The sequence below is a fragment of the Rhea pennata genome, chromosome 8 (genome assembly GCF_028389875.1).
Source record: "Rhea pennata isolate bPtePen1 chromosome 8, bPtePen1.pri, whole genome shotgun sequence".
NCBI classification, from domain to species: Eukaryota; Metazoa; Chordata; class Aves; order Rheiformes; family Rheidae; genus Rhea; species Rhea pennata.
Genome location: NC_084670.1, coordinates 1,675,488 through 1,688,313, shown reverse-complemented (window position 1 = coordinate 1,688,313; position 12,826 = coordinate 1,675,488).

Sequence of the window (12,826 nt, the reverse complement as noted above, 5' to 3'; positions counted from 1 at the left end):
GTATTAAGTATGCATGGTCTCCATGGACTCATTATCAAAATAAGTGGCAGGTCCCAGAGCACTGTAACTTAGACATATTTGTGAGCATTTCTCTTTCTCTCCTGCTTCTGCTGGCATTTGAGGGCTGTTGTGCACACCTTTCTCTTGCAATGGGGCTGACTCAACCTATGCAGGGACCCAGGAGAGCAATTTATCCTGTTCCCATGCTGCACACCAAACCATGCACACTCCTGAGGGCATTATTTTGCTTTACGAACAGCAGTAAGGTTTTAGGTTACCCACTTTTTAAAACCCCCCTCAGTTTTACAACAGTAAACATGGAGAGCTTGCTGACCCATCCTCAGATGGGAGAAAGATGATTTTCAAAATCAGTATAATAATGAAAGATTCCAGAGAGATGCCTCTGTCCAAACAGCCATTTAAGGATTTCCCATGTCTGAGGGAAAGGTGTTTGTATGTTAGGGTGTATTGGAGCTGCCCCTTGCATCCATCTCAAGCCAAGGTGAGATTAGTTTATGAGGACTGTGTTACGAGGTTAAGGGCCTCAAATCCAACATATTGCCCCATGATACATTGTGCTAACATGACTTGTGACTTCTGACCTGGGGGTAATAGAAGAGCTTACATCTATTCGCGTTGTCCATGAAGACACATTTAACATCCTTTGTGGAAAGACACGCATCTTTGACTATATCAGCAATTTCCAAACAAAGAATTGTGATCTTACTGGTCCAAAATGCCTTGAAAGGCTCCTGTCAGAAGTCTGGCCTGTGGGTTATAAGCTCATACTTGTCTTGCCTCTCAAAAATGAGTTGCATTTGGGAAAGCTATAGAAGTGATGGACTACTCACAGGAGAGCTACCTATCATTTCTAGGATGCTAATGAAAATAGAGAAATCCACCTTCACTGTTCGTGCAAGCTGTGCTCTTTGTGATGCCCTAGCTGTTAAGAGTGGGAGGTAAGGAATGCACGAGAGAAGCTGAGGTGGAGGAAGGAGACAGAAACTCTGTGCTGTCAAAATAAAAGATGTTGGCAGCAAGCACAAAATCTGTGCCAGTATTTGCTATTTCCACTAAGTGCTGTGCTGCTCACCTTAACTGATTCTGACGCTCCTCTGCCTGCCTCATGGTACTTGCCACCCCAGTCCTCTCTGTCCTTTCCTGTCCCAGTTCTGTTTATATGTGGGTCTTTGCACTTTTTTTGCTGTCTCTTTGGAGGTAACAGAGGGTGGGTGGGGGGAATTAGGAAGAGAAAAGCATGGGAGCACCTTAGCTCGACTGACTGATGCTTTAGATACAGTTGATTTTAAAGCAGCTCAATGTACATGAGATCTCCTGACAAAAGCTTGGTCTTCAGAAATCATCAGCACGTCCTCAGGCTTGCAAGCCATCAAGGATCCTGGATGCAGGCAAGACCTCAGTGAATCTCTAGTTGGGCATCACAAGTGAACCTGTACCAGCCCTCTTGAAAACATTATCTGTGTGGATTTATTTTAATTATTTTTATTTTTTATTTTGTGCTTAAGCACAGTCTTTTCTAGTTCAAGTTATGTGCTGCACAGAAAATATTTTATTTAGCTTAGCATTATGTGAGCTATCTATAAGTAGGAAGGAAACATTAAGACTTGCCATCTTCACGTGTTAAAAATTTTTCATTATTTCACCTGACTCTTTCATGGTCCCCATCCCTCTTCTGTGGCTTGGTTTTCTTAGGACTTGAAGCTTATACAATCTTACATTGCCTTTCTTTCTCTACCATTTTAAAACTTTAAACCAAAAATTCAATGGATCTAAACTTCTTGGTAACAAGAAAAAGACCCTATTAATGCAGTAGAAAGTCAGTCCTTATTAGACAGCAGAAATACTACATGGGAAGAGCAGGGCTACACGTGTCCCAGTTACTGGTGAAGCTTTGCTGAGATTTCTAACTATCTTGCACAGGAAAAAAATTCAGTCAGGAGCCATAAATCCGCACAGTGTTGTAGCTGCTAGCTGAACTCATCATTTCCTCTGGCATTCTCACCAGTGTTTCAGTACTATCGTAACCAAATAGTAAATATTACTAAAAATTACCAGGGCACTCTATACCCCTGGGTTTACCAACTTCTTCTTAGAGGTAAAATGAGAGTTTCCTCTACCATGATACAGAAATCTTTGTTAATCTTTGCTTACTTCATGTTTGAGTTTGAACAATGATCAAAGACTTCTGAATATGTTAACAAAACCTGAGCTATTTCTCTTCACATGCATTTTAATGTATTTTAATGCTGCACTCAACAGCTAAGCGATTGACCTGTGGGCATTAAAACAGCAAGTTCTACTGCGCAAACTACAGACCCCAGAGATCCCTGTGATGGCTTTGTCAGCGCTCTGTAACACGGTTTTAGCCATTGAATTCCTGTAAAAGGCTCACTGTATTTAATACACTTACTTTATTGAGCTGTACAGCAAAATTAGCCCAAATAGGAAGACCTTATCTTTCATGCAGTCCTGAAATCCGTTCAGCCAATATTTTGTGCATCTTGGTTAGCCCCTCAGAGGGCCGACTTCAATGGCAGCATTGCCTCTGCAGCTCATCACCCTGACGCTTCCATTGCACGTGCAAACCTGCGCCCATGGGTGCTCACTCCCATGCTGACACTCCCTACATTGCGAAAAGTTGTGCTCAGGGATGAACCTTTGGGCCCTCTGTCTTGCTGTCTCCAAGCCGGCTAGCATGAAATGGTGCTGTAATGCTTTCAACTTGGGGAGAGGCACAACTGATCATTGATCACTTAGTAATAGATCTTTTGGGCACTTGAGTACTGTGAATAATGCAGTAGTCCTCAGTATTTAGCTTTTCACCTCTATCAAGGTTTCTTTGCTTTGTTTTGTTGTTTTGTCCCCCCTGCACAGAAGGTGCAGGGGGGACAAAATTCACTGATGGAGAAGATTAGCCTTTGGCAATGGGCTGTGAGACTAGCTTCACTAAGAAAAGAGGGGCAGGGAAAAGAAAATTTAAGTAGAGCTTTTCATGGATTGGGGGTTTGAAAGGGCAGTGGCAAGTAGAGTAATTGGAAAATTAGGAATGGGCAGTACCTTGGCAACCTGAGGTTAGGGCATGCATAGGGCTTCGGACCTGACTGCGGTTGAAGCCTGGAAAGAAATTCTTCAGCTAGGAATAACTGCGCAGAGGTTTATGGCCATCCTGTGCATACCACGAAACGCCCATGGGTGCAGGAGCTCGGACTCATTGCATAATAAAGGCTTGCATACTACTCAATTTTTTTATTACTATGAATTTGTCTCACCCTTGTGAAATATATATCTATCAATCTTCCAAAGATGAAACAAAACAAAAATATTTCCATTCCATTTTGAAAAATGACAACAGGAGTCCTGTTGTAGCTATGCTACTGCCTCCTGCAGCTGTACTGTATTTTAAAAACCATACAGCTTGGACCTTCAGGGCACTCTGTGCAGGCACTGCATCACACACACCTCTGAGGTTTGCTGTTTAGGTCTTTGACTTTCTGTAAGCTCTTTAGGGAGGATGCATGTCTTTATTTTATCTGTGTTTTCATACCTCAGAGTGAGACCTTAGTCTGTGACTGGCATTCATATTTACAGATGCAAAGGAAATAAACTGTAATTACGTGAAACCTCTAGCAGACCAGAGCATTTTCAAACCATCAAAGATCCAGTATAGTTCCATTGGTATAGAAAAATTTTATGGTTCTGTGGGTTTTGGATGACTGAAAATACATGGATGCTGTTAATGCTGCTTGTTAAGGAAAGTGCCTTGTGCAGTAGTATGCATGCAGACTCTGTGGAGTCCGGGAGCTTTGACTAGGCTGCCGTCGCCAGGGTGGTTTGGAGGACGGCAGTTACTGTTGGAAAGGGCGTACCTCTGTATTCTGCGTCAGAAACGTCTTACCAGTGCAGAGGGATGAAGCGGCTTTTCGTACTGAGTATCAGTTGCACTGTGATGTGAAGTTGATCGTGATGTAAAAACGTAATGGTTTCCCATGGAAAGCCACTTTATTTTATATATAAGGGAAATCATAATCATCAATAAAGGCATATATGTTTTATGCATTTGGTATGGGAAATTAGCAAGCTCTTGTTTTGGCCAAATGGAGAAGCAACAAAACTAGTCAGAAGGGGAAAGTGATGTGTAAATATATTACTAGCAAAATATTCTTTATCTTACCATTCAAGAGGTTTAAAATACTTAGTTTGGAAAATGCTTTAAAAATGTCCAAAAAGCCCTGACATGAGGTCTAGGAGTGAGGACAGCCAGCAGGTGCGGGCCGAGTACTGTGCCAGGCAGCTGCGAGCCATCCGTCAGTGCCTCTTCTCCAAGAAAGCGTGCTGGGGTTGTGCCACTGCAATGGCCGAGCATCTCCTGGTGAATAGGCACCACTGGAGTTCTGTCCTGGACAGCAAGACTGTCCCTCTGATGCCGGAATTTGCACTTCCCTTGGCCTGCTCTTGGCTGCAGTGGAAGTGACCCTTGGCTCATGTTGGCCTGGGACTGAGCACGCTTCAGGTTTATTTCTTCTGGGTACAGCTCTGGATTCAGGCCTGTCCAAAGTCAAATATGTAAAAAAATCTTGAAAATCCCGGTGTATTAGGCAGCTCCCCACAGGTCCTGGCTGAGTTTGCAGGACGACCCACCCCACTATGTTATGTTTTCCAGAGTGTTGGGGTGCAGGGTGCAGCAGCCAAGTGACTCCTTGCTGTTTGCAGTGGTAAGAGCCTTCCTTCGCTCAGGGCAACCGAAGAGCCTCTGGAGATCCTGTTAACTCTAGCCATATTTTCAGACTCCCCAGTAATGACAGTCTGTGATGCAGCGGGTGGATGGCACTTACCTGCACCTCCCAGTCCGTGTCATGCAGTGTGAGTGTCAGGTGTGTGTTCAGCTGGGGAGGACTCTGAAACTGCTGCTACGGGCACTAGGGTAAGCTTCTTAGTTAGAAACTTCTGAGGAAGAAATCATTCAAAGATAACTTTATTTTCATTTAACAAAACAAAAGTAGAATTGGCTGAAAAGCAGGCCCACTCCATGCCTTTGTTGCATCCTAAATGGAAAAAAAGCATTGTGAATAACAGATGGCTAAAGCACAGAGTTGTGGTTACTCTTCAGCCTTGCAACAGCTGTTGTGTAATTGTTCTCGTTGCCAACGGAGCCGAAGCAGCTCCGGGCTGGTGCCATTTGCCACCATCGGGCAGTGACAGAAGCACAACCCTGAAGAGCACCTTCCCTGCATGAAAACCAAGGGCTTCTCCTGAGCGTGTGTCTCGGCAGTCGGGTGCCATAAGGAGCCCACTAGAGGTACACCCGTGGTTTGCTAACGGTGCTACAGTAGCTGGCAGTTAACATGCTTGGGTTACTGTCCATGTTCAGGGAATGTTAGTTTTGGATGGCAGTGACAGCCAGGTTAGGGTTCAGTTCACCTCTAGGGCAGCTACTGGAGCTGTTATTTCACGAATTTTATGGTTATTGATGAAACAGCTGTCACAAATATTATATTTATTGATGAAACAGTTGTCCAATTAATTATATACTGAGTACTATGTTGGTGTCCATAAAGTTACTCAGATAATGAAGATAGTGTTTCTGAATAATTTGTCAGAGATGGCAATAATTCATCAGATAACACTTTGATCAGTTAGAAGATGGCAGTGTTTTCTTGCTGCACGTATTTAATGCTTATTGTCCTTGAACAGAGCCAGTGCACAAGGCATTGTAGGCATTCTCTGCAATACCCATGCTTGTCCATCTCACTTCCCATGCTTTCTAGGGCTCCTCATTCCTCTGTTTTCCATACCATGTCCCCTGTTCTTCCAGGAACCTGCAGCTTCTCTGGGTTTTAGGTCACAAGTAAAGCATCTGCCAGGATTTTTGGGACTGGGGGGAGGCTGTGTTGGGTTGTTGATTTACATACAGACACATATAACACTGTGCATTAGTGGTGTTGTAGATACTGTAATGACACGTAATTCTCTGTAAATGTCAAAGGAAATACATTGCACTGTTTACTTTTGTATTAACCTCTTGGCATCTCTTTTTGAAATAACGTCTGATTCTAGGGCATTTAACTTCCATGAATTGTCCTTCGTATTTGTATCACAACAATTGTGATTCCTTTAAGAAAGGCTAAAAAGTGTTTGTCTCCAAACAGGTAATGATTTCTTCAGCATGTGGTTTCTCTTACACAGTTGAATATTTAGCCTTGTGTCGTACAGTGTTGGAAAAAATCCAATCATTTTTATTTTTTTCCCTTCCTATTTAAGTGGCAGGCTTTTTCAGTGAGAAAGTCTGTTTGGGATAAAGACACCACCCCCCTCCCTACTGTTCCTGTGGCTATTTCACAAAAAACATGGCTGTAAACTGTGTTGCAGCAGTTGGAGTCACAGCATGGCTGAGGTTGACAGAGATCTCTGGAGGTCGCCCAGGCTAATGCCCCACTCAGAGCAGGGTTACCTGGAGCAGGACCTTGCAAACACAGAAAATCAGTGTATAAAAATAAACACAGAAAATCAGGAAGTCCTGACATACCGTTAGGGCAGAGCTGCCTGACTATGGGAAAGTCACCCTCATTATCCTCTCTTAAAAAGCAAGAAAACTAACTGCTTACCTTCTAGCTGCCCTCAGAGCAAGGCATGCTGCAGAACGCGTTGACAACGTGATGTGTTTTTAAAGCAAGAATTATCATTAGGAAAGCAGAGGGTATGCACATTGGTCAGAGCTTGCTGCGTTTCATTTCAGTTTCACATTGAATCCATAATTCAGAGCAGCAACTTCAATCCTGAACAAATGCGTGTTCCTCCTGGATGCTTTGATTAAAGGCGGGTGTATGGTCTGCCAATATACATTAATGATGCATCTCCATTCTCATGGGACAGAAGGAAGAATCTGCTATGTTCAAGCATTACGATATTCTGGGGCCAGTCTTGTGGTAAATTCAACCTGTCATAAGAGAACTGTAGTATGGGAGGAGGAAAGGTCGTTTTTTTTAGGGATGTGTTGGCACTGTTAAATTCACCATGAACGTCTGTGCACGCTGCGAGTTAGTATGCTAAATTATGTATCCAGCAGCAAACTTTAATGGGAATTTTTGAATTCTTTTATTGCTTGGTTTTCCACTCAAAGAGATTCATAAAATAGGGACCTCTAGGAGAGTAAGATCACAGTGTAACTTTTCAAATAGGTAGATCTTTTAAAGACATCATTTGTTTCAACTCTACTCTCTTTATAGGCCCATGGTTGGGAGTCTTCAGCTAGGAAATGGTTTTTATCTGACAGTTGTCTGCAGGAGACCATTATCAGAGTCTGGCTTCCCTTCCAACACAAGGTAGCAGATAGTTTCCCTGCTCTGTCGGATGTCAAGCCTTCTCTGTTAAATCACCTGCGTGTGGCCAGAGGGACTCGACCTGCCTGAGGCATTCAGCACAGGTGTCCTCCCACCTCCACCAATGAACCCCAAAGTCTGCACATTCCTACTCTGGCGCTGGGTACAGGTGAAGCTCTACTTATGGCTCTTTCTCAAGCAGAAACTTATTTCTAACTTTTCAAAGAGGTCACCCCCACATTTGTCTGCCATGTCTTCAGCCCATTCTCTTTTTCAAATTATGAACACTTTTGTAATGAAACTGAGGAGGTTTTCAAGTGTTGATGCTTTTCAGCTAGCTAGTGATCCCTCCAGCTTCTTACAGCTGAAGAGATGAATTCAGGAACTTTCTAGTTGCCAAAAAACCCTCTCTGGTTTACAAAAAAGAAATGGAAGAATCTGATAGGCAGATTCATTTGCTCATACCTTTATTTTTCTTTACATCTTTCCCAGTATTAAACTGGCTTATTATACTGCTATTAGTCATTTAATAACCCAATAAAAACACATACTGTTCTTTCCAAACAATAAAGTGATTAAATTCATATGGCATATAGCATTGCACATATAGTTCCTGAAATTACCTGATTATCATTGGAAATCTGAATATTTCAATTTGATTGATTGCCAGAACTCATGCTGCTAAAAAGGGCTGACAAGAGTCTGAGGTGTTATTCAGGACCTGGTTGAGGAGGCCACTTCCTTTTGGATCAGCTGAACTACACTATTTTATATTTCTGAAGATAAGGCTATGCGTAGTTATTTCACTATATGAAGCAATATATGTTAGGGAAAGATTCTGCTTTTCCACTTACATGTGCAGCTATTTTGACCCAGAAGAGCTATGGAATAAAAGTCTTCATTCTTTTTGATAATTTTAATGTATTTTTATTTTTAATATCTGGGCTTCTCTAGCTCCATCTTACAATTTTTATTGCCATGAACTGTATTTTTCTTCCCATTTTCTCTAGCAGATCTATCAGTTCTGAGCTGTTTTCTTCCTCAGTAAAGTCTTAGTTAATTGAAAATGTCAGTTACTGTGTTTGATGATATTTCTCTAGCTTATTCTAATGCTTGCTGTGATAGTGATTGTTGTGAGAAGAGACTTTATCATAAATCTAGTCATAAAGACATAGTGCAAAAATCCCAGCTACCATAAATCAATAAGGAATTCAGGAGAGCTTCTTCAGCTAACAAAGATTTGATCCTCAGTTCTAACATATTTAATACTTTTTAGGAAAAGTATAGATATTTTTCACATTTCTCTTAGTCTTATTTTTAGTTCTATCTCTTCTACATCTCTGCTGGTGCTGTTCTTGGCCTTCTTACAGAGATATTGAAAACTAACCACTTAAAATTAAAGAAGTGTAATGAAACAGAACACACACTACTTACAACAGCTTCATTAAAAGCAGTGAGCACTGTAGACTCTGCACTCTAAAAGCATATCAGAGGTGCTTAAAAATGGACAGTGAGAAGAAGATTCGTCTCCATTAAATTTAGCTGTCTGAAACTTAGGCATGTTGTCGAAGTCATCCAGTCTCGCCCTGTAGTGAGCAGTGAGCAATAGGCACCCCTAGAAGTAGTAGCACACTTACTGTCGGCAGTGAGAGAGGGATTTCCCAGAGATGTTTGCTCCTCTCTATTGACTGTAGAGGGTAGGTTCAGTTTGATACTGAAAAAAGTTAAAGATTAAAAAGTTAAAGTTAGATGTAGTGAATCCTTTCCCAGCTTCCTGTAGCACTCACAGTGTGATTGTCATGCCAGATTGATTACATGCACTTTAAATATCATCACAGCTAGCATCGTGCAAAAAATGGACAGTATTATTTTTATGAGAACAGCTATTCTGTTAATCAAAAATTAGGCTCCAAAGTCCTCTTTTCTCTTAAGTAGTTAAGCAAATTGGAAGTGAAATGGTGGAAGGGATGAGGATGTTTTAGCTAGAGTGCTGTTGCTCAGCTAAGGATGTTTCATAGGGGCATGTGTTGCGTTTTGTCAAAATCCAAAGACTATCTAGAAAACTTCAGGTTTTCTGTTTTATTTGGTGAGCTTTGGAAAATAAGTTCAATTTTGCACCAGAGAAAAGGGAAACAAAGTATTTTTAATACTTGCAGGCACAGTTTGCCTGCCTGAGCAGCCTGTGTGAATTGCAGCATGTCTCTGTAATGTCCTCATTAATATTAACAGTATTTTAAACTTTCCTGTTTAAAATATATATATATATATAAATCTATATATAAAATATATATAGTATATGTAAAATTATATATTTATATAGTCCTAGGCTGTTTGTGTGAGTAGACAGAATTGCTCCTGGGGGAGCTGGAGCAGCAGTTGTTTGATGCTGCTGTGAGAGGAATGGCACACGGCCATGGGATGGAGCCCACGCTGTCCAGGGTAATGCTCTGGGCATGTTTTGGAGTAGGGAAAGAGGCAAAACGAGCATGACAGATTGCTCATTCTTGAACCAGGTTGTTCCCTGCATTTGTATAGTAATGGGGGAAAGAATTCAAGACTAATCTGTGCAGATTATGCAGACTTTTATGACTGGTTAAAACTGGATTTTCTTGAAAAGTCTGGGTTTGGTATTATCTGGAGGAAGTGTTTGGAGAAACAAAATGGTCACAGTTACAGATTACATTATCAAAGACCTGAAACACTGAAATTATTGCTCCCATTTCCACACTAAGACAATTCAGGAGTTACCTGTGAATATGAAATTCACTGCTTTTCCAGACTTATAGGCAGTGTTCAGTTAAATCTGTAGCAGAAAATTAAGGCAGAAGAAAACAGGCAATTGAATTTGATCAAGGACCCATGAACCACTCTTTCGTAGAAGAACGACGACCCTATCATCATAGTAAGAAAAGTCTCCCCACTGTGTTGTTTTTATTCTGTAGCTTTAAACATAACTCACTCTGCATCATGTCCAGCCCTCCCCCTAATCATCCTGAAAGGACTAACAAGGCACAAGATCACCCTTAAATATGAGCCTTTTCTTACATTTGTCTGACTGTCCTTCACTATTTGAGCTAGAAAAGAATGGATATAGAAAAGAAAAATGAGTAAGGAGGGAAAATGAGCAAGGGGAGACTTAACAGTGCAGTCAGAAAAGGATTGTTATTCCACTTCTGTGGAATGGGAATTCTTCAAGTACCAGCACCTTGTGGTACTGACTTGTGAATGTAGTATCTAATGTGTTCTCAGATGGACCTCAGCTGATACACTTTTATTAGCTGATGCTCTTCTTTACTATCTATAGTTGTGGGTTTTCAAAAACACTTAACTGACTGAAACCCATCAATTACTCAGGAAATTTATGTTTTTGTGGTGTCTTGAAAGTGACCCACTGTAGAATTTGAGTTTTAGTATGCAGAGTTGACGGTCTCTTGGTAGCATGAGCCTACTGGGATGGCGGTAGGTGAGCTGCATTACACCTTGCTAAGGCCAGAACCTGCAGTTGAGACAATTCCTCTTGTGCCTTTAAACTGAAAGTTCAGTGTTTTATGACTTACAAAAAATGAGTCTATTAAATGAAGTGAGACTTTGATTTTATGGAGTATGAAATGCTGCTCATGTGCTGCAGCGTTCAATGAAGATAATCATTAAACAGTTACTTATACAAGCAGCTTGAGTGAAAACTTCATACACAGTTATTTGCCAAAATCTGTAAATATCCCACTGTGTCACTCACACCATGCTGTGGCCTTCTCCCCTGGCCCAGCGGCTCCAGCGGATTCCAGCCCCACTGGAATATTCAGAAGAAGAGAGAACTGTGAAAGAGCAGAGACACAAAATTCCCCATTCCTCCCCATTTCATCTGGGAGGAAAAGCACCCTCACTCTTGTTTTGCTGCTTCTAGTAGATTTATATAGACTTGGGGGAAGTCTATCATAATGTTCAATGTATGTGTGTTCAGGTAGTATCTGGGAAGCTGGCCTTTATTGTCTAAATTGCTGCCGGAGCCTGAAACACTGTGGTCGTTTCTGTCTTCGGTGGCTGCAATTGGAGATGAGACACAAGGCAGAAACGGACAAGCAGGACTGCAAGGAGAAGAGTGGTCAGCATGACAGCAAGTGGTCTCACTATAATAGGAAAGTAATCCTGAAATCTTTTATATATCACAGCAAATAGCTTCAGAAAGAGTTTTGAGGGGAAAAAATAAAACAGCTTTGTTGCTCTCTATGGGAAGTTCTTCCTAGGTATGAGAGATTTCATAAAAGAAATGGGAGTTCTTGTCAGAGATGCAACCAGAAGGTGATAATGTGGGATGCCAGCTTCTAATCAGAGGCACAACCTCGTCTTTTGCACCGAGATGACAGGGAGGAGGAGACCAGGAAGGTACCTGTGCAGCAGCAGTCTGGCTGCACATGAAGAAATACTGCATGCATTACAAGCAGAGGGTTAAAAATGCCACCATATTTCCAGCTGAGTGTGATGAGAGCAAGGACACAAGTTAAAGTTGTGTGGTGGGTGCGAAGGGAGAATTGACAGTGCTGCTGTCCACAGTGACAGAGATAGTGGAGTGGGAGGAGACAATAACTGGGCATTTGGTTTTGTGGAACTTGCACAGAAATATCTAAGTAAAAATTAATACCTATTACTGGAAAGAGATTTGATCCGATGAGATTTTGTTTTATTATGAATGTATTCTGTATGCAGACTTCCTCTTTTTGGTAACAAATACAACTCATTCCAATATGTTGGAGAAATAGCATCCCAGCTTGCGTTTCATTCGTCATGGCGAGACGTGTTGACTCAGAGGTTTCCTCTGCCTTCTCTCCCTAGAGGCGCGATGAGTTTGGCTGAGGCGTCCCAAGCTCATTAACCTCTTGAACTTGCTCGCTGTACTGCAGGTAATTGTCTCACAACAGAGTTATGCATGCTGACCCATTTTGCAGAACAAAGTCTGATTTTTCCTCTCTATTAGTTTTCACTTGAGTTCTGTAGAAATTTGCAGTGACACTTGAAATCGGTGGTAAATTCCCAAAGTGATAGTCACCACCCCAGTGCAAAAATGAGCTTTGTTGGATGGAGGAGACGGTCTGCCACCTTGCCATGCAGCCGGGACCTCTCCTGGACCCACTGTGGTGTCTCTGCAGCCCTCTTGGTGGGGGGCCCAAACTGGGCTGAGGATGCCTGGAGTCCCACAGCGCCATACATCTCGTTCACTTGCCATGAGGTTGCGGTGGTGAGCGTGGCTGCCTTCCTGCCAGGGCTCTGTGGCCAGGGTCTGGCTGCACTCTCCCGATGTCTGTGCGTCATTACCCTGTTAATTCATATTTAGTAACCTAACAGTAACATGATTTACAGAGCCAGTAATGTTTTCTTGAGAGCACTAATGCACTTGCTAAACCTTGACTCCTTAAACAGTACAGCTCAGTAGGGAAACATTGACTTCAGATATGTTGTGCTTTTTCAGTTCCTGATAGTAAAAATATTTAATA